General features: G+C 47.0%; 1 long non-coding RNA gene across 1 annotated transcript in view; it reads left to right on the top strand.

Annotated features, from left to right (window-relative positions):
* Positions 1-16,166: 16,166 nt before the first annotated feature.
* The window catches only part of LOC102141299 (uncharacterized), a 29,095-nt gene continuing 21,593 nt past the window's right edge, over positions 16,167-23,668 (top strand). Inside the window, exons 1-2 of the long non-coding RNA XR_006690635.2 lie at positions 16,167-16,237; positions 22,591-22,724. This is a non-coding gene — a long non-coding RNA (uncharacterized lncRNA). The remainder of the gene's footprint in view (positions 16,238-22,590; positions 22,725-23,668) is intronic.

Raw genomic sequence — 23,668 nt, 5'->3', positions numbered from 1 at the left:
GGAGTGCAACATGAAAGGAGAAAGGAATAAAATGTCATTACAATAAGAATATAGACAAAGGATCTATATACAAATGTCCATAGCAGCATTATTTGCAATAGTGAAAGACTGGAAACAACCCAAATGTCTGTCAACAGAGGATGGATAAATAAATTGTGGTATATCCACACAACAGAATACAGTTCAGCTGTGAAAAAGAAACCACTGACATCCACAGCAGCACTGGCCTGAAGTTCAAGAACGTGCAAAACTGAAGGTGGTAACAAGATAGCAATGGCCTTTGGAGAAGAGAAACGTTCTATATTTTAATCTGGGTGATAGGTACACAGTGTATACATAGGTCAAAATTCATCAACATGTGCATATTATCTAATTTATACCTCAGTTTCAAAAACATAGGAAGGGTAGAAATGTACACATGTAGATAGTAGTTATAAAGCATATCATATGATTCAGACCAGACCTAGATACATATCCAGATCACCTAGGGAGTTTCTGAAAAACATTCATGTCTGGCCTGGTGTGGTGACTCACACCTGTAATCCCAGCACTTTGAGAGGCTGGCAGCCTCTTGAGGACAGGAGTTCAAGACCAGCCTGGGCAACATGGCAAAACCCTGTCTCTCCAAAAAAATTTAAAAATTAGCTGGGCATGGGTGGCCTGTTCCTGTAGTCCCAGTACTCAGGAGGCTGAGATGGGAGGATAGCTGGAACCCAGGAAGTCGAGGCTGCAGTGAGCCATGATGACGCCACTGAACTCCATCCTGGGTGACAGAGTGAGACCCTGTCTTAAAAACAAACAAACGAAAAACATCCAGGCCTTGATTCTATCCCTAGAGATTTTGGAATAATTTATCTGGGACATTGGTGACGTTTTCGTTTCCCGGATAATTTTGAAGGGCAAAGTTCTCAACCTTGGTTGAGAACTGCTACTCTAATGAGCCAATCCACAAGTACTCACGGAGCCCTGAGCTTCTAAACTAGCCCTGGCCCCAGGCCTTCTATCTGAAGAGCAGCCCTGCCCTCTCTCCCTCCAGGCGTTTGCTGTCTGTTAGAGGAAGCAAGACAGCAGAAATTACTTAGCAACAGGATTGTCTTTAGCGCCCAGAAATCACCAGAAAGAAGGTGGCATAGACCTCATATCAGGGAAGAAAAGCCTCTGATGGATCAAACCTAAGCAGTTAGAGAGAGGAAGGAGAAACATCCTGGGATGGAACAGCATAAATGGAGGCACAGAGGCAGCTCAGCCTCAGTGGTATGAAGGGCACTACCCATCTCTCAGGGCCCAGCCCAACTGGGATCCCCTTCCTCTTCTCTGCCTCCTCCTCACCTCTTGTGACCTTTGTACATCCCTTGATTTACTTCTCTGCAGGGTAGTTGTCCTTTCTGTGAGTCTATCTCCCTGTTAAACCACAAGCTTCCCAAATATCGAGACTGCATTAGTTTATTTCAAACTACCCAACTCTAACCCAATTTCTCCGATAGAGAGAGAGATATAGTTTCTGACAGAGAACTGGGAAGTGGAGCTGACCAGGGAACCTAATAGATCTTGCCCAAAGTCGCTCAGCTTGTAAGTGGTGGAAATTAACTCAGATGTCCAGGCTCAGATGTGGACATCATCTGTTTGCCGCCTTTGATCCACCCTTTACTATTCTCTACCTTGCTCTGTGCCTGGTGGCAGAGCCCATGTGGGCTGCATCCATAGATCCCCTTTCAGGCTTCTGGTTGTGTTTGGCCAATAGGAAGCAGTGGCAGAAGATGGGAGGTCAGGGGGAGAAAGAGGTTGGGGTATTAATGCCCCTGATGCCCTGTTGTGGGAGCACCATGAGTTGGTCATGTCTTGTGCCAGAGGTCATAGCTCCTAACCAGCAGTTCTCTCCAGCAGGGGCAGCAGTGTTTCTTGGCCTTCTTTTCTTCCTTCTTTTCCTTCCTTCCTGTCTTTCTTTCCTTTTCTTTCTTTCTCTCTCTCTTTCTGTATTTCTTTCTTTCCTTATTTCTCTCTCTCTTTCCTCTTTCTTTCTCTCTCTTTCTCTTTCTTTCTTGCCTTCTTTCTCCCTTCCTTCCTTCTTCTTCTTTCTTTCTCTCTTTCTTTTCTTTTCTTTCTTTCTTCTTTCTCTCTTCTTTCTTTCTCTCTCTTTCTTTCTTTCCTTCTTTACTTCTCTCTCTCATGCACGCTCTTTCCTTCCTTCCTTCCTTCCTTCCTTCCTTCCTTCCTTCCTTCCTTCCTTCCCTCCCTCCCTCCCTCCCTCCCTCCCTCCCTCCCTCCCTCCCTCCCTCTTTCTTTCTTTCTTTCTTTCTTTCTTTCTTTCTTTCTTTCTTTCTTTCTTTCTTTCTTTCTTTCTTTCTTTCTTTCTTTCTTTCTTTCTTTCTTTCTTTTCTTTTCTTTCTTTCTTTGACAGAGTCTTATTCTGTTGCCCAGGCTGGAGTATAGTGGCGCAATCACAGCTCACTGCAGCCTTAACCTCCTGGGCTCAGGTGATCCTCCCACCTCAGCCTCCTGAGTAGCTGGGACCACAGGCATGCGGCATCACACCGAGCTAATTTTTCTATTTTTTGCAGAGATGGAGGTTTCTCTATGTTTCCCAGCTGGTCTCAAACTCTTGGGCTCAAGCGATGTGCCTGCCTCAGACTCCCAAAGTGCTGGGATTACAGGTGTGAGCCACTGTACTCAGCTAACCTTTTAAAAAATGGTCATCCCCCTAAGAAGACTTTCTAGACTTTTTTCTAATCACTAATCCTCCCCATGAAATTACAATACTGCAGATATACTGTTCCTGTTTATGTGCTGTATGTATATTTGTGCTTCCTACAAACAGTAAGATCTGTTTCACCTCCCAATAATCAATTTTTGCCCCTTTTGGGGGGTGAAATTGATCCTATTAAGAAAGCATGAGCTCCCTGGGTACCACCAGTAGCTTCTGCCTCACCTTACCTTATAGGGACAAGGTGTAATGGCTCCTCACTGCCACCAGTCCCAAGTAGCTTCATTCCCCGTTCTGATGTCTCTTAACCTCATCCACATATTTGTTCCTTTAAACCTCCCTCAATTACAATTTCATTCCTCCCAGAATCCTGGCTGTTGGAGATTCAGTGACAGAACCAAGACCATACAACAGGAATGTTCTGGGATGTTGTAGAAGTAAGATTTGAGAGTTGAGAGTCATCCACAGCTCCCCCAATCCCCAAACCTCTGTCCTTCCCACTGGCAGAGCCTGGCATGACTTGCCCCTCTTGTGGTTAACTGCCCTGGAGCTTATCTGTGAAAGAAATACCTCTGGCTTCACAGCTGCATTCTAGAACCTTTTCAAGAGCATTCAAAATTTCCTCAGTTGGGCAGAAAATGCATGACTTGCTGAGGGAAAACTAGGGACAGAAGGGAAGGAGAAGAATTTTAGCCTCTTTAACAAGGCAGACAGATATCCTGATTATTCACCTCCAACCTGCAAAGACAGCCAGTTTCTTTGTGAGTCAGCCTTGAGTTTGAATTCTTTGAATCTATTTCTTAAAGATAAAGCATTCCATATTAAATGATGGTTGGCCAAGGAACCTCCTTTCCTATTGCCAGCCTCCTTCCCCAGCAGATTTGGGATTTTCACCTTCCTTGTGGCCCCCGAGGATGTTTCTCAGTAAGCATAATTTCCTAACGGGAGAGTTCATGTTTTCACCTTGGGTCCTGAGTCTTACAGAGTGAGCCACAAACTCACTCTTGATGAATAAGGAGCCCTTTCCTGCCCAGGAGTCCTGATTTGCCTCTTTGCTGATTTCACCTGCTTCTCCATTTGCTCCTTCTTTACAATCAGCCCACATTTTCTGCCCAGTATAACCAATAACTTGCTGCCCCTCCAAGTAAAAGCCAGTAAAGGTATTTGCTCTGCACTGTTTTAAGGGGCGGCAGAGAGCTTTTAGAGGAGATGGCAAGAAAGAGTGCCCTCTGGTGGCAAAGTTCAGCCTCTCCTCCAGGAACTGCAGCAATTCCGTTCTGGCCCCAAACTTGCATAACCTCTTGCCTTCTGTTAGAGGAAAATGAATGGCCTTGCAGTTAGTTATGAGATACACAGTCCTTACAAGGCAGTTTAGCAATCAACACTGTTACTTGAGAAAGCCTCTTGGGGACCTCACTACTTATCCCTGTAACAGCCTCATACAAGACTCTCCTGAGAGGAATTTGACAAAACACTATTTTCTCCATATTATTACATATCCATTGCTGATTTTATGACCCTTAAGGGTGGCTGTTTCTGGCTACTGTTCAGCTGGCCTGATCCTTAATCACCCCTTTTTCCTGCCACTAGCCTGCCTCAACTACCACATCTCCCAGAATGCCCCATAGCCAAAGCCCTGGGTTAGAGCTGGATGTGTCACAGCTCCTTCTATCACAACCAGGTAGGTTTCCAAAGAACAAAAGTTCTCAGACTTTTGGGGTTTCAGGATACTTTTACACTCATAAAATATTGAGGATTTCAAAGAGCTTTTATTTATGTAAGCTATGTGTATCCATATTTAGTGTTTTAGAAATTAAAACTGAGACATTTAAAAGGCTTAATTATTTTAAAATAATAATTATAAAGTCATTATATATTAACATTACATATTTTATAGAAAGCTAATCATGTTGTAAAAATAAAAATTTAATGAGAAAGACAAGGCACAGTGGCTCACAGCTGTAATCCCAGCACTTTGGGAGGCTGAAACAGGCAAATTAGCTGAGGTTAGGAGTTTGAGACCAGACTGGCCAACATGGTGAAACCCCATCTCTACTAAAAATACAAAAAATTAGCCAGATGTGGTGGTGGGCACCTATAATCCCAGCTACTCGGGAGGCTGAGGCAGGAGAATTGCTTGAACCCAGGAGGTGGAGGTTACGGAGTGGCATTGTTCTACATTTTTGCAAATGTCTGGCTGAACAGAAAACACCTGGATTCTTTTTCTTTCTTTCTTTCTTTTTTGAGACAGGATCTCACTCTGTCTGTCACCCAGTTTGGAGTGCAGTGGCATGATCTCAGCTCACTCACTGCAACCTCCGCCCCCAGGCTCAAGTGATCCTCCCACTACAGTTTTCTGAGTAGCTGGGACCACATGCCACCACACCTGGCTAGTTTTTTGTATTTTTGGTAGAGACAAGTTCTCACCGTGTTGCCCAGGCTGGTCTTGAACTCCTAAGCTGAAGTGATCCACCTGTCTCAGCCTCCCAAAGTGTTGGGGTTACAGGCATGAGCCACCGCTCCTGGCAACACCTGGATTCTTAAACCCTCTTTTGCAACCTGTTGTTTTGCTTGAGGCATATGAAGAAAATCTAGTTGTACAAAAATATGAGGTGAGAAATGGAAAAGCCCCCCAGGTTCCCTGGAAGGATTTCTGGGGCCATGAAGAGTCCTTAGAACACTGCTTAGAGATTCAAACTCTGGCTTCTCCTTAGTAGAAAAGCAGATCTTTGCAGGAAGCAGAGAGCCTGTGTTAAGGCTCAGGGGTTCTTAACTCTCTTGGGTTAATGACCACTTTGAGTATCTGATGAAAGAGAAAGATCTTTGCCTGGGAAGAAAACCGTTTTTAGTGGATGCAAAAGGGGTGTGCATGCGCATAATTTCAGAGGTTTCACTAACCCTGTGAGGCCCATCTCTGACCCCAAAGTGACAGCAGGGGTTGGGAAAGAGGGAGGTCATAGTTGCTTCTAGTCCCTGAATAAGGACACACTCCCTCTAATCCATTCAATGCAAAGTCATGTTCACAGCTAATTAGTAACAACAACAGCTACTATTTGGGGGCAATCTTTACGGTATGTCAGGCACTGCTGTCTGTTTTATAGACTTTACCTAAGTTACTCCTCACAAGAGCCCTCCATGCTATTATTATTCCCATTTTATAGATGGTGAAACTGGGACCCAGAGAGGCAAAGTCACTCATCCAAGGTCACACAGTAGGAGTACACCAGCTTAGTCTGCTAACCACAGCCTTGCTCAGACCCCAGTGCTAGAAGTTTTACAACTGGTGTGTGTATGTGTGTGTGTGCTGTTTTAAGCAGGAGAACCTGTTTTCCTAAACAATTCATAATATGTAAAACAAAGAGAGGCTAGGCTGATTAAAGTGCTGGGCTGGGGTGAGTGTATTCCAGTGTTCTTCCTCTACCCTTTCTATGTACTCAGCGCTGTTCTAAGCACATTACATGTGTGAATTTATTTGGTTTTCCCTACAACCTACAATCTATAACTGTGTCTGTTTTACAGACAAGGAAGCAGATTCAGAGAGGTTGAGCAATCTGCATAAGGCCACACAGAGAATGCCAGTGCTGGGTGAGGAACTCAGTGAGTCATGTGTATGTGTGTGTGTGTGCGCGCGCACGCGCACGCATGCATGTGCATATGCATGTGTGTGTGTACCTTTTTATAATCATGATGTTTGCATGGGAAAGTCTGGCAAAGCAGATACCCATTAGCGGTGGTTATACTGAAAGGGTTGAGAAAAAAGAGGGACCTTTACTTGCTAAACCTTTTCTTGTAATGTTTGAAATTTTAAATCAGAAAAATAAAATAGAGATTTTTTTTTTTAGAAATAATAAGACTTAGTATGTCAACCTGTGGAGCAGGCCCTGAGCATGTAGCGTAGTGTCTGGGCATGCAGGTGTATGTGATTGGCAGGGCGGGAGAAAGAAACTTCCAGAAAGCCACAAGCTGGGGAAAAGTTGCCAGGTCCTAGGCACAGGGGTGGAGAGTGAGGTGATGCAATTGAATCACAGGGGCCTCATGACCGTGCTGCCTCCCCCATGAAGTCCTCCAGGTGTGCACTCACATGTGGTAGACATTGGGGTACTCCCAGAAAAATCTGCACGAGCCTCAAGCCTCTAGAATCTGCTGGGGCATGGGCCTGGCCCACTGGGGTGCTCACAGTCATCCTGCGGTGTGAACACCCCCTGCAAAGTCCCCCACCGAGTTCACAAGACAGGAGATTCTCATTTTCACCCAGAAGACAGCCTGTCTGTCGGATGGCTAGGAGCCTCCTTCTATTTTTTTTTTTTTCCTGAATGATAATTTTCCCTCTTTTTTGTAGCTAAAAATCACCCAGGCTTGTCCAGACGAGAGGGCAGAAAATTATGCGGTGAAAGAGAAGGGAAGATAATTTCTCTGGGTCACAGACGTTCTCACTTGTCATCCGTCTGCAGGAGGAGAAGTGGAGAGGGAGGGAGAGCGAGCGCGAGATGCAGGGATTGAGAATGAAAATGAAGGCTGGCCCAAATCCATCACTGTCCTCCTCGGCTCTCCCTGGGGGGGATAAGTCTGGAGGAGGGGGACCACGGGAGGGAGGGGAGAGGATGGCGCTTAGCTCTGATCGAAGGGAGGGAGGAAGAACCGAGCCACGCATGGAGCCCTGCCCTCCTGTCCCAGCTACTCAGACCCACTTCCCCACTCTGGGCCTCAGTTTCCCCATTAAGAAAATAAGGATAATAAAACCCTCCTGCACTCACCACCTACACACCTTCCTGCACAACACACACGCATAGGAAATAACAGATGGGAACATTTCAGAGAATCTGGACCATGAAAACAAAGGTATGGGAGGAACAGGATCGATATTCTCCAAAGACAGATGAAGCCTGCAGGTAGGGACCAGAACAAGCCAGGGTTCAAATCCCAGTGCCGTCCCTAAGAGGACCTGTGAAAATTGCAACCCCTTTCTGTGCCTCAGTTTCCCCATTTATAATCTGGGGATAATAATGCACCCTATCTCATAGGGCTATTGTGAGGACAAATTGAGAATGATAAAGTGTCTGGCATCTTGTAATCACTCAATAGTAGCAATAAGAGAAATAACAGAAAATGACAAAGGAACTACCAACAGCCACCCATATTCTCACTGCCCCAATTTGACAGTGGGTAATGCCTTGGAGTTGCCATTTCTCATGTGTATAAAAAGCTCTCAAGAGCTTTTAAAGTGAGAGTTTGAAAAAAGAAAGAAGCAGAATTTATCATCAAACAAATCTGGTTAGAGTCCTAGATCTATCACCCATGGTGTGACCCTTGGCAAGTCACTTTACTTCCTCGGGCCTCAGTTTCCCCATCTGCAAAGAGCAGGTTGCAGTATCTCACAGGGTTGCTGGAAGGATTAGCAATACTGTGTGTGACCTGCCTAGTATAGTGATGACTGGAGGTTCTCCAAACTCTTTCAATAAAAGGCTAGATAGTATTTTCTGTTTTGCAGGCCAGATGGTCTTTGCTGCAATGACTCAACTGTGCCATTGTAGCAGAGTCGAGTAAAGCAGCCGTAAACAGTATGTAAACAAATGGTGTGACTGTGTTCCAATAACACACATTTACAAAAACAAGCCACAGGCCAGATTTGGCCCATGGGTTACAGTTTGTTGACCCCTGGTCTAATGGAACAAAACCATAGCATGAGAAACTCACCCAAATCAGCACTCTGTCAGGCTGAAATCACCCCAGTTGTGTGTATGAACATCAGGACTGCAGGAAAACACAGGCAATTCTGAAAGCTGAATCAGTTTCCCAACCATTTCCTTAAGCCAGCCCTGGATGTCCTTCCTCCCTGACCTGTCCTGGACTTGCCCTTCCAAGTGCATGCCTCCTGTCACTCCCTGCTGCCCCACTGTCCTGCCCTGTGGCCCTCCAAAAACTTGTTCCTTGAAGTTTTCCCTGTTGGGAATGCCTTTTTCCCTGGCTGGTCAGTGCAGAGTTGACCTTCAAGAGTTGGCTCACATACCAAGCTGAATTTTTTGAGGAACTACTAGAGCACTACCTAAAGCAAAATGGCAAATGCGGAGCATACGTTATGCAAGCTCCCTTCCTGTACCAAGGCAGACATTACTAATCAATCAAGACAATCTTTCCCGCCTCAGGTAGCCATTAAATCAAACAGAGTTGCTTTTGTGGTAAAAGCTAATTGCCATTCAGGCCCCATAAGAAGAAAGAGAATAGCTGCTTTAGTGCTAGTTTATTTTATGACTGGGAAAGTCCTGAAGTCCGAGATAAAAGTGTTTGTAAAATCCTTAGCACAACACCAGGCAGTTGCTATGAACCCCATAAATGGGAGCTTCTGAGGTTACTGGCTCCAACTTGGGCTTCTGATGGTCTTATCTGGAAGATTTGGGCCCACATGGAAGAAACTGGGTCTAGCAAATCCTGGGAGAAGCTTCAAGGGTAGTTAGTTAAACCCTAGGATCTTCTGCTTTCTAGTAATTCAGGTCTCCTATTTGTCATAAGAGGAAGAGTGGGAAAATACTAATGAAACAGCCCCAGACTTCCCGAGGTGGGGGCACATATGCAGGGGAAGGAAGGGGTGACCATTCTACGGGGCTTTAAAGTCTCCTTTTGCTTTAAAAAAAATCAAAATCCCCTACTTCAGCTTCTCTTCATTTTTTTCTTTTTCTTTCTTTTTTTGTTTTTTGAGAAGGAATCTTACTCTGTCACCCAGGCTGGAGTGCAGTGCCATGATCTCAGCTCACTGCAACCTCCAGCTCCCAGGTTCCAGTGATTCTCCTGCCTCAGCCTCCCTAGTAGCTGTGACTACAGGCACCCACCATCACTCCCAGCTAATTTTTGTATTTTTAGTAGAGATGGGATTTCACCATATTGACCAGGCTGGTCTCGTGATGCACCCACCTCAGCCTCCCAAAGTGCTGGGAATATGGGCATGAGCCACAATGCCTGGCCACTTCTCTTCATTTCTTTGAGTTTGTTACACTCCCTCCTGTCTTAGGGCCTTGGCACCTGCTGTTCTCTTTGCCTGAAATGCCTTTCCCTGCCCATTTTACCTAATTGATGTTTACTCATCCTTTAGATCCCAGCTCTGATGTCCTTTCCCTGGAGAAGCCTTCCTCGATAGCCTGACTGTTCCCTCCTTAAACACTCTCCTTCGTGCCAGGTTGAGTCTGTGATCTGGTAACATCATCTCCTCCACTGGGTGGTAAACCCCATGAGAACAATGAGTAACGATGTCTGTTCATTGATCAACTGATTCATTCATTCATTCACTCAACAAATATTTATTGAAGACCTATCATGTGCTAGATTGGATGGTCAGGGAGACCAGGAAGCAGGAAAAAGGGAGATTCTCATAAGAAAATGAATGCAAAAAAACTGTGACTGGGCAAAGTGAGTGAGGGGGTGAGAGTGAGAGAAGGGAGGAGTGGGAAGAGCTGAGATCAAGTGGGAGGTTGACTTTAATACAAAAAGCAAAGGGAGACTGTCTCAGTCAGTGAGTGCTACAATAATGCTGCAAAACGAATTACCCCAACATTCAGTGGCTTAAAACAATAAGCATTAAGTGTGAGTACATGAGTCTAGGTGTCATAGTCCTTCTGGTTTTGTCTGGGCCCTTTCATGCCTCTGTGGTCAGCTGGGGTCACTTAGGTGGCTCTGATGATCTAGGCTGGCCTTTCCCACTTGTTTGAGGGTCAGCTTGCTGGCAGTGGGTCTAGAATGGCCCTGCTGGGAGGACTTAGCTCTCCCCCATGTGATCACTTATCCTCCAGCCCAGCCTTTTTCTCAAAGTGGAAGCAGGGCTACTGGTGAGACAGCATGGAAGCCACAAGGTCTTGGAATTGTCACAGTGTCACTTCTGCAAAATTCTATTGGTCAAACCAAGTCCAGCCCAAGTTCAAGGGGTGGGGAAATTGAAGCTCCTCCCATGAAAAAGTAGAGTCTAAGTCACATGTCAAGGGGAGAACATGGAGATGTGGGAGAGCTGGAGCTACAGAAGGCGTGGAAGGTTTTAAGCAGGGCAGAGACACCATCCCACTACGGTTCATACAGATCTCTCTGGCTGCTGTGTGAGGAATGAACTACGGGGTGGCAAAAGGTAGGAAGAGTGGATAGAGAGAAGCCAGTTGGGTCCACCACTGATCTGTCCCTAGTGATAACATATGCCGGGGCACAGGTGAGGCTTTCAGTGACTGTTGGATGTATGTATAGGTGGAAGATGATGGGTGGATGTTTTCGGCCACTGGTTGAACCAGCATTAACTGCAGGGGACACAACCCCTCAACTTGGCCCATTAGAAGCCCCCTCCCCTTCCCCCAGAGCTGTGATGAGGAGACAGCCTTCTTCCTTCCAAAGTTTAATTAAGTGATCTGCCTCCATGGGGTTAATCCTGTTACCGCTGCCCGGCTCTGACCACAGGGGAAAGCGTAGGGCGGTGTAAAATGTCAGTTGTCTAGAAGGCCTGATGGGGCACTGAAAGCCACTGGAATCTGGGGAAAGGTAGGGGGTGGGATGGAAGCCGGAGCCCCTCTGGGGGCAGGATATCTGCTTTCCAGACATAACACAAAGGGGCTAAGCTCAGTTTGAATCCCATCCCAGGAGGAGATGTGGAGGAGGAGGGAGTTTGCTAAGAAGCTTCTGGCTTGGATGGGCTTTGCTTTGACTGCTGCCCATCCGGGTACCACATTCCAGAGGGGAAACCTCAGCTGGCTCACATTCCTGCCTCTTCAGAGACTCACTTCCCCTCAAGGGCAGAGGGAAGAGGTGGGCAATCCCCAGTCCCAGGCACGCAGTTCTGGACCTGAAGAGATTGGGTTTGGATTCCGTATCAGCTGTGTCCTGTGTGACTTCAGGCATATTACCTAACCTCTCTGAGTCTCCATTTCCTCATCTATACAATGGGAATGGTAACACCGTCTTCAAGAGTCACTGAGAAGATGCAACTAATACCTAGAGTGGTGCCCTGTATGTAATGGGTGCTTCCTCCTACTGTTGTAATTGTCCCTCAGTATCCATGGGGGATTCATTCAAGGACACCCACTCCTCCCCCCCCAACACACAGATACCCAAATCCACAAACACTCAAGTCCTTGATATAAGGCATATGGAATAGTATTTTCATGTAACTTACACACATCCTCCATATACTTTAAATTGTCTCTAGATTACATACAATACCTGATACAATGTAAATACTCTGTAAATACTTGTTATACTGTATTTTTTGCAATTTTAAAATTGTATATTGGCATTTGTTATTTTGTTTTAAATATTCTTTATCCAAGGTTGGGTGAATCCACAGAGGTGAAACCATGGATATATGGAGAGTCAACTGTATTTCATTTATCACGTGGAATGGTCATCTTTTGTCTTTACTAGCCATTCATGGATTCCTTGGGAGCAAAGACTGTGCCCTAGACATAGGGTCACTCTGGAGGCACCTGCCACCTCATGACCAGTGACCAGTGACCAGCGACCAGCATCCACAGAGGTCTGCAGAACATAGGCTGAGTCACCTTACCAGGCAGCTCTGCTCACTGCCAGATCTCACCCTTTGGCCTAGGGCTTGGCAGGTGTTGCCTTCTGTTTTCACGTGTGATTCATTCATTCATTCATTCATTCATTCATTCATCAGTGAATATTTGTTGATGCTATTTCAGTTTCCCTGCCTATAAAATGGGGGCATGGGGAGGGGACCATTGGATAAGGCAATTACTTCTTGTCTAACATGTGATGAGAAACTAACATGTCTCTAACATGAGACTGAGAAACCCCTCCCCTTTTTCCCTGGAAGCAACTCCTGTATCTGTTCCCTGCCTGATATTTTTCCCCAAAGGCAGAAATCATGGCAGTTCCCAGTTACAGGAACTCAGGACACTTGTTGAAGTGAGAGAGTTTCTTAAGAGCAGTTGCTATTTGGGACAAAGACCCAGGAACTAAGGTGGGGGTCAGGTAGAGAATAGAGCGGGAGAGGTGGGGACATAAAATAGTGCCCCAAACTCACCCTGGCTCATTACTCTAGCAATCGCCAGCATGTGCCAAGAGCTTTCCATTCTCCGTTTGTTGTCCTTATAGTTCATTCTCCCAATAGATGAAAACCAGAGGTCCAGAGAGCTGGTGTGTAGGGAGGCTAGGCTACCAACCAGATAATCTAACTTCATGGTGGCCTGTGCTTTTAACCTCTTTGCTCTATGGCTTCTTGAGTCAGTTTCCCACCTACCAAGTGGGGCTCTCAGTATCTTCCTTGCAGACCTAGCAAGGGCATTCAGAAGAGTTCTTCCTGTGGGAGGTGAGGGCTGTCAGAAAGGCAGAGACCATGATGGCAAGCGGTCGAGACCATCCAGGCTCTGACGTCAGCCTTCCTAGCTCAGGGAGCTAGGGAAACCATTCACCCTCTCTGGACCTCAGTTTTATCATCTGCCAAATGGGGTGGATTTGTTGGACCTACCTCCTAGGATGGCTGGGAGGGTGGCAGAGCTGTGAGTGATATGCCTGGCGCAGAGAGAACAGATCAAAGAGGCTCCCCCAGCATCTGGCTTGTAAATCGTCCACATGTGAGCATCCACTGGAGACTCGGGAAGAGGCAAGTCTCCCTGTTACTATTGTGGTCTCAAGAAATGGCAACCCCAAAGCACTCCATAAAACCCAAGCAGTAGTTAAGTTGGACTTCTGAGTGAACAGGAGTAATTAGTGCACTTCCCACAGAGAGTAAAACCCAAATGTCAGCCAATGCCTGGGCCATTAAAGCTGTCCTCGGCTACAGCTCTTGCCTGCTGCTGGCTGGGTCTCCGCCTCCCTGCTGACCTTCTCAAAGGCAGAGGACAGCACAGCAGGGAGCTGCCTAGACCTGCGGACTGGACGCGGGGACAGAAGACGGGCTTTGTGTTTTTCTCAGCTCTGGTACCAACATCTCCTTGAGTCTCATCTTTCTCATCTGTCAAATGGGCTATATCTGCCTTATAGGGTTGTAGGGAGAATTCGGTTTGGCCATGTGTCTAAAATGTTAGGCAAATGATAGCCCTTCTGGATGATGTAAGTAATACCACAAGGGCAAACAGTGTCCAAGACATAGTAGGTATAGTAGATGCTGCTGGTATCCCACTCAGATGTCTTTACTCACGGACCTGTCCCCCACTGTTCCTCTAGGCTGTCAGTATCTTCCATGTCCAGAGGAGGAACCAGAGCTCTGCTAATGGGAGCTGCAATTGAGTAAGAAGTTTTGCCACGTGCAGCCCCTAAGGCGGCCCACAGCCAATGCTGTTTGATACAGGGTACAAAAGGCCAGCCCTTGGCCTCAGGGTTGGCGGCAACTCTGTGGGACCAGTAACACCCCATAGTTCCCTATGGGATCTGACTGAAGTTGGACTCTAGTTACAATCATGTCTGCCCAAATTCTTCTCCTGCTCTGCCCTGCTTCCCTAACCTCTCACAGGTTTTTCCTGCAAACACAGCCTCCATAAAAGACTTTATGTGAATCCTAAGGCTTTAAGGCTCTTCCTAGAAAGGGCCTAATTTAAGATCGCAGGTGTTCAGTAAATGCTTGTTGAGTCAATACATTGCCTGTTATCAAAAAAAAAAAAAAAAAAAAAAAAACCGGACTGGGACCAGGTGAGGCAAGAGAGGTGCCGAAGGCCCAAACTTTAAGGAAGGGTCCATTCTTGGAGTCATGCAAATGCCCAGCCCTGCTGAAAAACCAGAACCCGTTTAAGCATCAATCAATCAAGAAGCAGCTATGTAAACTATAGGACACCTTAAGAGAAGATGGAAGGTCATGGTCATGACATGGATTCCTGAGTCAGCTGGAGATAGACCTGAGCTCCAGTCTTGGCTCCACCACCAAACTGCCACTTTGCACAAGTCACCTCACTTCTCTGAACCTCTGTTTCCTCATCTCCAAAATGTGCATGATAATAGCCCCCTCATATGGCTGTTGGAAGATTTGATGAGATTGTGTTAATGTACTTTGCACACAGTAGGTACTCAAAAAAGAGTAGCCATTGTAATGGCCTTTAGAAGCACTTAGAGCAATTTTCTGAAAGTGCCTTACACGGGACGTCTCCTTCGCATCCCTGCCTTGTGCTCCCATCCCAGTTACCTGCTAGACCTGATGATTCTGATTCTCATGTAGAGCACAGTAGAACACATGATTAATTTCTAGTGATGGATACATTCCCTCGGCTTACCCATGTGTGGATGAATCCATATATAAGGGATCTTCTAATCAGAACTGTGATTAAAATGAGGCGTCATAAATGCATCCATTCTATGAATTGGCCCAAGCAGCTAAAGGAAAAATCACAATAAACAAGATAGATTTACCCTTCCAGAGGTGAGATGACAAAGCTCAGGCTTTGAAGACCCACATCTGGCTGTGTCTGATTCCACCACCCATTACATGGTCTAAAGCAAGCTGTATTTTTTTTTCTGAGCCTCAGGTTATGTGTCTGCAAAATGGGCGTGATAAAGCTCATAACACTAACACTGACATAATGCTATGTGCCTATGTATTGGGCTAAATTTATTTATTTACATGACCCCTGAAGTCTGTAAGGTTGGTATTAGAATGATCTCCATTTTCCAGATGAGGCAGAGAAACCATCCAGAGGGAGAATTGGCAATTTCAGAAGTAGGGAGCATCTTAATTTCTAGCAGAAACTGGGATAAACCCGGGGTACGAGATAAAAATGGGAGATTCAACCATAAAAGTTTGGGAAATTAAATGATGCTATGACTATCTGGGATGCTCGCTGGACAGAGCCCGCATGAGGGCAGGGCAAGTTAAATTATCTTCATGAGTATCCCTGTGTTCAGTAAAACCCAAGCTTTCTTTTCCTTTTTTTTTTTTTTTTTTTTTTTTGAGACAGAGTCTTACCCTGTCACCCAGGCTGGAGTGCAGTGGCGTGATCTTGGCTCACTGCAACCTCTGCCTCCCGGGTGCAAGCGTTTCTCATGCCTCAGCCTCCCGAGTAGCTGGGATTACAGGCATGTGCTACCACGCCCAGCTAATTTTTGTATTTTTTGTAGAGACGGGGGTTTCACCATGTTGGCGAGGCTAGTCTCGAACTCCACACCTCAAGTGATCCACCTGCCTCGGCCTTCCAAAGTGCTGGGATTGCAGGCGTGAGCCACCATGCCTAGCTGACTTTTCTATTTTGAGTTGTTTGCAGGTCCAGTCTTTTTTTTTTTTTCTTTCTTTCTTTCCAGCATTACCTATTCCTTGTTCCTATATTCCTACATTCTCAGTCTGTGGAGCTTGGATGAGGCTGAATCATCTTCAGATACAAGGGTGATCACATGACCCAGTACCCGCCAAAGGAGTCCAGCCCCTGGCCTCATTGATTGGTTCCAGGATAGGCATGTGACCAAGGTTTGGCCAATTAGAACATTACAGCTCTCTAACTACACTCATTGGCCTTGGGATGGGCACATGACCAAGTTGGTCCAATCGGAGCCAAGCCAGGGACATTTCCCTGGAGTGGCTGGAAAAGAGGAATCTCTCGAAATTCTGCAACTGCTAACGGTGAGGAAGGGGTAAGCTAGAGACTTCCGGGGGCCATCTCGTGGGACGTGAGAAGGAAGCCAACACCCAGGAAGCAGGATCGGGGAAGAGAGACACACACACAAAGCCCTGATGATCTTGTTTGAGCCTCTGGGTCCAGCTAAGCCTAAAGTCTTCCATTCCTGGATTCTTGTTACATGGAACAATACATTTCGTTTTTTTGCTTAAGTCGGTGTGAGTTGGGTTTCTACTACAGCAACTTAAAAAGCTCTCTCTGACACAACTGTCTGGCCCGTTTGCATTATTTTTTTTCCCAAAAGCAGCTTTCCTCCCAACATTATGTGATGCCATTTTTTTTTTTGTGGCGTGATCTAGCTTTGTCGCCCAGGCTGGAGTGCAGTGGCACAATCTGGGCTCACTGAAACCTCTGCCTCCCGGGTTCAAGTGATTCTCATGCCTCAGCCTCCCGAGTAGCTGGGATTACAGGCGTGTGCTACCACGCCCAGCTAATTTTTGTATTTTTGGCAGAGATGGGGTTTCACCATGTTGGCCAGGCTGGTCTCGAACTCCTGAGTTCAAGTGATCCACCTGCCTCGGCCTCTCAAAGTGCTGGGATTACAGGTTTAAGCCACCACACCCGGCCATGTGATGCTATTTCTAAGCACCAGTGTGGAAGAGTGTCAAATGTGGCATCAGACTGCTGAGGCCGAGACAGGTGGATTTGGATCAAATTCCTGCTGCTCCCTCCGGACCTGAAGCCCTTAGGCAAGGCCTTTCATCTCTCAAAGCCTCGGTAACCTCATCTATAAAGTGGGGATATTAATATCTCCCCTCACAGTGCAGATGAAACAGGAAACGTTTGTTAAACATTTTCACATGCTGTTCCTTCTGCACAGAATGCTCTTCCTTCTCTTCTTTGCTGACTTAGCATCTATTCAACTTCAGAGTCTCAGCTCACGAGTCATTTTGTCAGAGCTATCTCCCTAACCTCTTTGGCCAAGGCCGGTTGCTCTGTGAAATTGTCACATCCTCTGGAGCTTTCATTACTGAATCAATGCGTTGTTCTAGGCACAACTGTGTGATTAATGTCCACCTCCCCCACTAGAATGTAAGTTCCAGGGGGACGGGGAAGTGTCAGTTTCTGCTCACCACTATGTCTCCAGTACCCTGCACAGAGCAGGCCTTTAAGAATTGGTCAATGCATTAACTGCTATTGTACTAGACTGTAATCAGAAGTTTTAGGGGGTTGGGTGCTCAGGCCTATAGTCCCAGTGATCTGGGAGGCCATGGGAGGATTGCTTGAGCCCAGGAGGGTGAGACCAACCTGGGCAACATAGCGAGACCCCCATCTCTACAAAAAAAATTTAAAAATTAGCCGGATATGGTGGTGCATCCTTGTAGTCCTAGCTATTTGAGAAGCTGAAGTAGGAAGATGGCTAAAGCCCAGGAGTTAGAGGCTGCGGTGAGCTAGGATCCTATCACTGCACTCCAGCCTGGGTGACCTTGTCTCCAAAGATAAAAATTAAAAATTGAAAAAAAAAGTTTTAGGTAAGTAGTGTTTCTTTGGACTCAGCCTACATAGAAGTGGGCATCTGAAATTACTAGGATGCTATGATTCCAGCAAGTGTCCACGTGGGTTCATCTGACCCAAAACCAATGGAGATGAGCGTTGGTCTCTATATGACTAGCCTGAGCCATGCAGATGGCAGGTCTTCATCCATCAGCCAATGGATAGTCACTGTTCCCTTAGGTCCAAGAAGGCAGGAACAGTGGCACACAGAAGGACAAGTGGCCTTCAAAGAACCCATAGAAAGGATGAGCTTAAAAGGAATGAGATGAAGGCTGGGTGTGGTGGGTCATACTTGTAATCCCAGAGACTCAGGAGGCCTAGACAGGAGGATTGTTTGAGGCCAGGAGTCTGAGACCAGCCTGGGCAGCATAGTGAGACCCCTGTCTCTATTTTTAAAAGTTTAAAAATTAGCAAGGACTGGTTAATTAGCACACACCTGTCCTCACAGCTACTCAGGAGGCTAAGGTAAAAGGATCACTTGAGCCCAGGAGTTCAAGGCTGCAGTGAGCCATGATGATACCACTGTACTCCAGCCTAGAATGCAGGTTAGATGCTAGGTTAACGAAGAAGATGCTAATTTTAACAAGGAAAAGCATTCTGTGCAGTAGGAACAGCATGTGCAAAGGTTTAACACATATTTTCATGTTGCATCTGCACTGAGGGGGATGTTGATATCCCCATTTTATTCATGAGGCTACTGAGCATTTGAGATATGAAAGGCACTCCAGCCTTTTATTCTTTTCTTGAGACAGGAAAAGAATAAAATGAAATAAGGATATTGTGGGCTCTGGAGAAGGCCTACCTGGGTTTGTAACTCACCCCTGTCACTGACTAGCTGTGTGGCTTTAGACAGCCTTGATCCATCTCAAAGACTTGCTTTCCTCATCAATAAAATGGAGATGTCATCCCTGTGTTGCAAGGAGACAGACTGGCTGGGTCCAAGTCTGCTCCTGCCTTCGCGTTGTGTGAACACGGCTCACTGGTTTACCATTTGGTGCCTCAGTTTCCTTGACTGTAGGATGGGGTAGCAACAGAATCTAATTCTTAGAGAGGTTGGAACGATGAGGCCATTTAATGAATTAAGTGCCAGCCACCAACCTTGAATTTAATAGAGACTCAATGTATGTGGCTACTGCTATTCTTCTACTACTCCTATATTAGTATTATTAGTAGTAATATTAATATAATGAATGAGCTGGCTTATGCCAAGCAGCCAACACTGCCTGGGGCATGATCAGGCCCTTTCTCTTCTGATGTGTGTCCTGGCTGACCCACCCCAATTAGGTGACTCTCATGTTAATATTGACACACAAAGGAACCAGCTGGCGACCTCTGAACTCATCCCACTTGGGATCACAGGCTGATTTTGGCCCCAGCCCTCAACTTTGAGAGCCGGACTCGTAATCTCCTTTGACACCAAAAAGAGTTGGCCTCACCCCGACCTTTGCTCCCTGCTTCACTGATTTCTGGTGTTTCCTGGGCCTGATGGGCGTCACGTTGCCCATAGCATGGATGTGGCCTGGAGTGAGTGGAGGGAGGCCTGGATGGGCCAGTGCTTGGGGGAAGGAGTAGGGAGGGACAGGGCAAGTGGAGGCCTTTGGCTCAGGAAAACACAGCTGCAGCCGGGTGCAGTGACTCATGCCTTTAATCCCAGCACTTTGGGAGGCCTTGTGGGGAGGTTTGCTTGAGGCCAGGAGTTCAAGATTAACCAGGGCAATGCAGCAAAATCCTGTCTCTCAAAAAAAACCCAAAAAATTAATTAGCTGGGCGTGGCGGTGCACACCTATAGTTCCAGCTACTCAAAAGTGAGAGGTAGGAGGATGGCTTGAGGCCAGGAGTTCGAGACCAGCCTGGGCAATGAGCAAGACCCCAATTTCTACAAAAATAAAATAATTAGCCAAGTGTGGTGGCACAAACCTGTAGTCCTAGCTACTCAGGAGGCTGAGATGGGAGGATCACTGAGTCCAGGAATTCAAGGTTACAGCGAGCTATGATGGCACCACTGCACTCCAGCCTGGGCGACAGAGTGAGACTTTGTTTCTGTATAAACAGATAAATCAAGCTCACCTGTAGAGGATGGATCCATGGGGACAGATTGCCAGATAGGGATGTCTGTTAGGAGGACAACAGTCCACGAGAAGATGACAGTGAGTGCATCTGATTGCTGGCCAGAAACGGAGCTGGCAGAAGAGTCACCGGGAAAGTGGAATGTACAGGGCCCCAACCATTAGCCTGAGGGGTGTAGGGAGGAGATTCTCAGGGAGGAGGTCTCTTCTCAAATGTACTCAACACAGGGTTTTGTCCCCTGTTGCTCTGGGCTTACAAGGAAGGAATACAGATGCCTTGCTCAGTGCTCCCCAACCCCCTGCCACCGCCGTGGGTGGGTGGTCTGCATGAGAAATGACCCTTGTGCCTCTTCCCCAACACCAGCACCAACCCTGTGCCCTGACCCCAAAACCAGCCTCAGCCCTACCTACCCCAACACTGAGCCCGGGAAACAGACCTAGAACCGGGTGATGCCTGAGAGGAGTTACCATGGCAACAGATGTGCTGGCACAGAGATAGGGAGTTTTGCTGACCATCCTCAGCCCGCTGGCCGCCCCATAGAGGGGTGCATGAACCATAAACTGTCTTTGCAGCTGGCCCTGGGGACTTGGCACTCGACATCCCGCCAAAGGCGAGGTCTCCTACAGACTAGTCACTAGTCACAGAGCACCAGGCCAACCTCCTGATGGAGTTCTCTGGCTCTTCCAGCTTTCTCTACGTGACACCTTTGATTACAGCCCCTCTGGGAGACCGTCTGCTTCCATTTTCTTCTTGGGGCTCTCTCCCCCTTGCACTGTGGATAGAAGATGAGCTTCTGAACCTCCTTTCTGTGATGGGCCTGGAGCTCGCAGGTGCAGTGGGGGAGGATGAAAGAAGGGTCAAAAGAACTGAGGTTAGGGGTGAGGCCTCTGGAGCCAGACCTGCCTGAATTTGACTCTGGCTCTGTCACTCACTGGCTGTGTGGCCTTGGGCCAGTTACTTAATGTCTCTGAGCCTCCTTTCATCATCTGCAAACTGGTAGTGATTTCAGTAGCACTCACCTTGTTAGGTTGTGGTGAGGATTAAATGAGATAATATGTGATCAATCTTAGGACAGGGCGTGGCAGAACATAAACACTTAATGTCTATAACCTCTCGCCTTCACTAAAATCACCCCATTCCTGGGAAGAGAGGAACACGTTTTTGGCCATGAGAATTCAGGGGGTTAAGTAAAAGTGTAAAAGAGTGAATGAGTGAGAATTGAGAGTTTTGGGAATTAGAAAGAAGGGTGCTTTCTTTTTTTTGAGACAGAGTTTCGCTCTTATTGCCCAGGCTGGAGTGCAATGGTGTGATCTCGGCTCACTGCAACCTCCACCTCCCAAATTCAAGCGATTCTCCTGCCTCAGCCTCCCAAGTAGTTGAGATTACAGGCGCCTGCCACCACAGCCAGCTAATTTTTTGTATTTTTAGTAAATATGGGGTTTCACCATGTTGGCCAGGCTGGTCTTGAACTCCTGACCTCAGGTGATCCGCCCACGTCAGCCTCCCAAAGTGCTGGGATTACCGGCGTGAGCCACCATGCCCAGCTGAAGGGTGCTTTCTTAATATACTCTGCAGTAGACAGTAAGTTTTCAGGGAGCAGAAAGCAAAGTAAAAGTCTGTCTGATTTCCCCCAATTCTTCCAACACCCGGCACAGGGCTGGGCACAAGGCTTTATTTCCACAGTCTGAAAATGCCATCCATTATAAGAGGCAGCATCCATTTAACTAGAGTATTTCTCTTTCTTTTTCTTTTTTAAGATGGAGTCTCGCTCGGTCACCCAGGCTAGAGTGCAGTGGTGTGATCTCTGCTCACTGCAACTTCCGCCTCCCAGGTTCATGCATTTCTTGTGCCTTGAACTCTTGGGTAGCTGGGACTATAGGCATGTATCACATGCCCGGCTAATTTTTGTATTATTAGTAGAGACAGGGTTTTGCCATGTTGGACAGGCTAGTCTCAAACTCCTGACCTCAAGTGATTTGCCTGCCTCAGCCTTCCAAAGTGCCAAAGCAAATAAAAATGGGTGTTATATATGTACTAGATCCCAGTTTCAAAATGTTAAAAAGAAAAAAAAAAGTTCATCTTAAAGTTGGAGAAATAAAATAATAGGTCATTAATAAATGGTAATTGACTGTGTGAATGAATGGTTGCAGGAAATGACAATACAATAGAATGCCGTCAAATACTCACTGTGCTCACTATACTCACCAATACTGGAAGAATTAGAAAAGGGATCCACCATAACAAGCAGAGTGCATCTGGGAAGACTTCCTGGAAGAGGCAGTCTGTGAGTGGGAATAAGCAAAAACTAAGTTATCTGACTTGGGGAGAGGAAGAAATGGTGGTTAAGCATAAGGGGCAGAGTCTTGATAAATTACGAGGCTGTGTGACCACCATCATCCCCCTCCTTAGGTAATGGAGAATGTCAGAATTATCCAGGGAGGTGACTTCTACGTCAGCTCAGAGAAGCCAGGACCAGATCAGACATGAGTCCCAGGGCATGGGCCTGCACCAGGTTAGGTCCACAGAGGGCTTAAGGCACTGGAGGCAAAGCAGCCCAGCTGCTCCTTAGCTGGGCAACTCTGGACTGGCTATTTGGCTTCTCTGGGCATCAGATCCCTCCTCACCCAGGAAGCAGGGCAGACGACAGGGTTCTGAGGTCAGGCATGTGCAGAATCTGGTATATGAAAGGTGCTTCATGAATATTAATTTATAATAGAATATGTTTTTTTTTTTTTTTTTTTTGAAAAGTTTTGAAAGGTAAAGGCCATTAGCTTGGAGGCAGAAGACAGACCTCCTTGACTGCTGAATTCTTCCCGGCCTGAAATTGGAGCATTCCAGGCTCCTCAGATGAGTCATAAGCTGCCAAGATTGTGAGCCTCTGGGTGAGTATGAGTAGAACCAGCTACTTCCTTTGCGGGGCTCAGTGAAAAATGCAAATGAGAGGTCGGCGCTAAATATGGGAATGTGCCCATCAAGCTGCTTCTGTGGCCTCGCGCCTCGCAGCAGTCACAGAGCCTTCAGCTGGAATCCTGGCAAGCACTGCGGGCCCTCCCATGGTCTGGGATGTGCTTAATCTGAACACGGCCCTGTGGAGTAGGTGCTATTGTTATCCTCATATTACAGATGGGGAAACTGAGGCACAGAGGGACCACCAGCTGAACCGCCAAAGGACCGGCAGCTGGTGGCGTGGCTTTTAAAAGGGAACCTATGCCCCCGGATCTGGAGGCATGTTACCCCACTAACCCCTTCTTTTAGGGTGAAATACACATTCTGCGAAATGGAGGCAGCTTGTAGTGGGGGTGAAGCCAAATGCGAGGGCCCGAGCAGCCGGATTTTCAATCCCAGTCCCCAGGGCACCTCCTTCCCACCGTACCCCGCTTCCTCCAGCAGGGAGCCCCCTCCCTCCAGCAGAACAGGGTCTGGCCTCGCCAACTTGCTACCGGGGCTGGGGGCCAAGAGTTAACGTCGGAAGGGAGCTCGGGAGAGTGTGAGAGCTAAAGGACATGTCAAATCAATCATATTTAAACAAAAGCCTCTCCCGCCCAAGGGCCCTTTTAAAAGCTGCTTATTTAATTAAAAGTCCCATTTTCCATATTTATGGCCCTTATTCAGTTAAATATTAACCGCTGGGGCCAGGGCTAGTGTGTGCTTTGTGAGCGGTGTGCGGGGAGGTTCATTACCGCGGCCGGGATTTATCAGACGGTGTTGCGGCCGCGGCGGATCAATGCGGCCTGCCCTGGACAAACATGCGGGGGGCGGCGTGGGGGCGGGGACGGGGACCCCGAGGGCGCCTCCTCGCTCTCCGGCTGGGACTCAGCGACTCGGG

The sequence above is a fragment of the Macaca fascicularis genome, chromosome 11, assembly GCF_037993035.2.
Source record: "Macaca fascicularis isolate 582-1 chromosome 11, T2T-MFA8v1.1".
NCBI lineage: Eukaryota > Metazoa > Chordata > Mammalia > Primates > Cercopithecidae > Macaca > Macaca fascicularis.
Note: the sequence above shows the minus strand (reverse complement) of the source record. Positions and strands in the feature narration are given on the sequence as shown.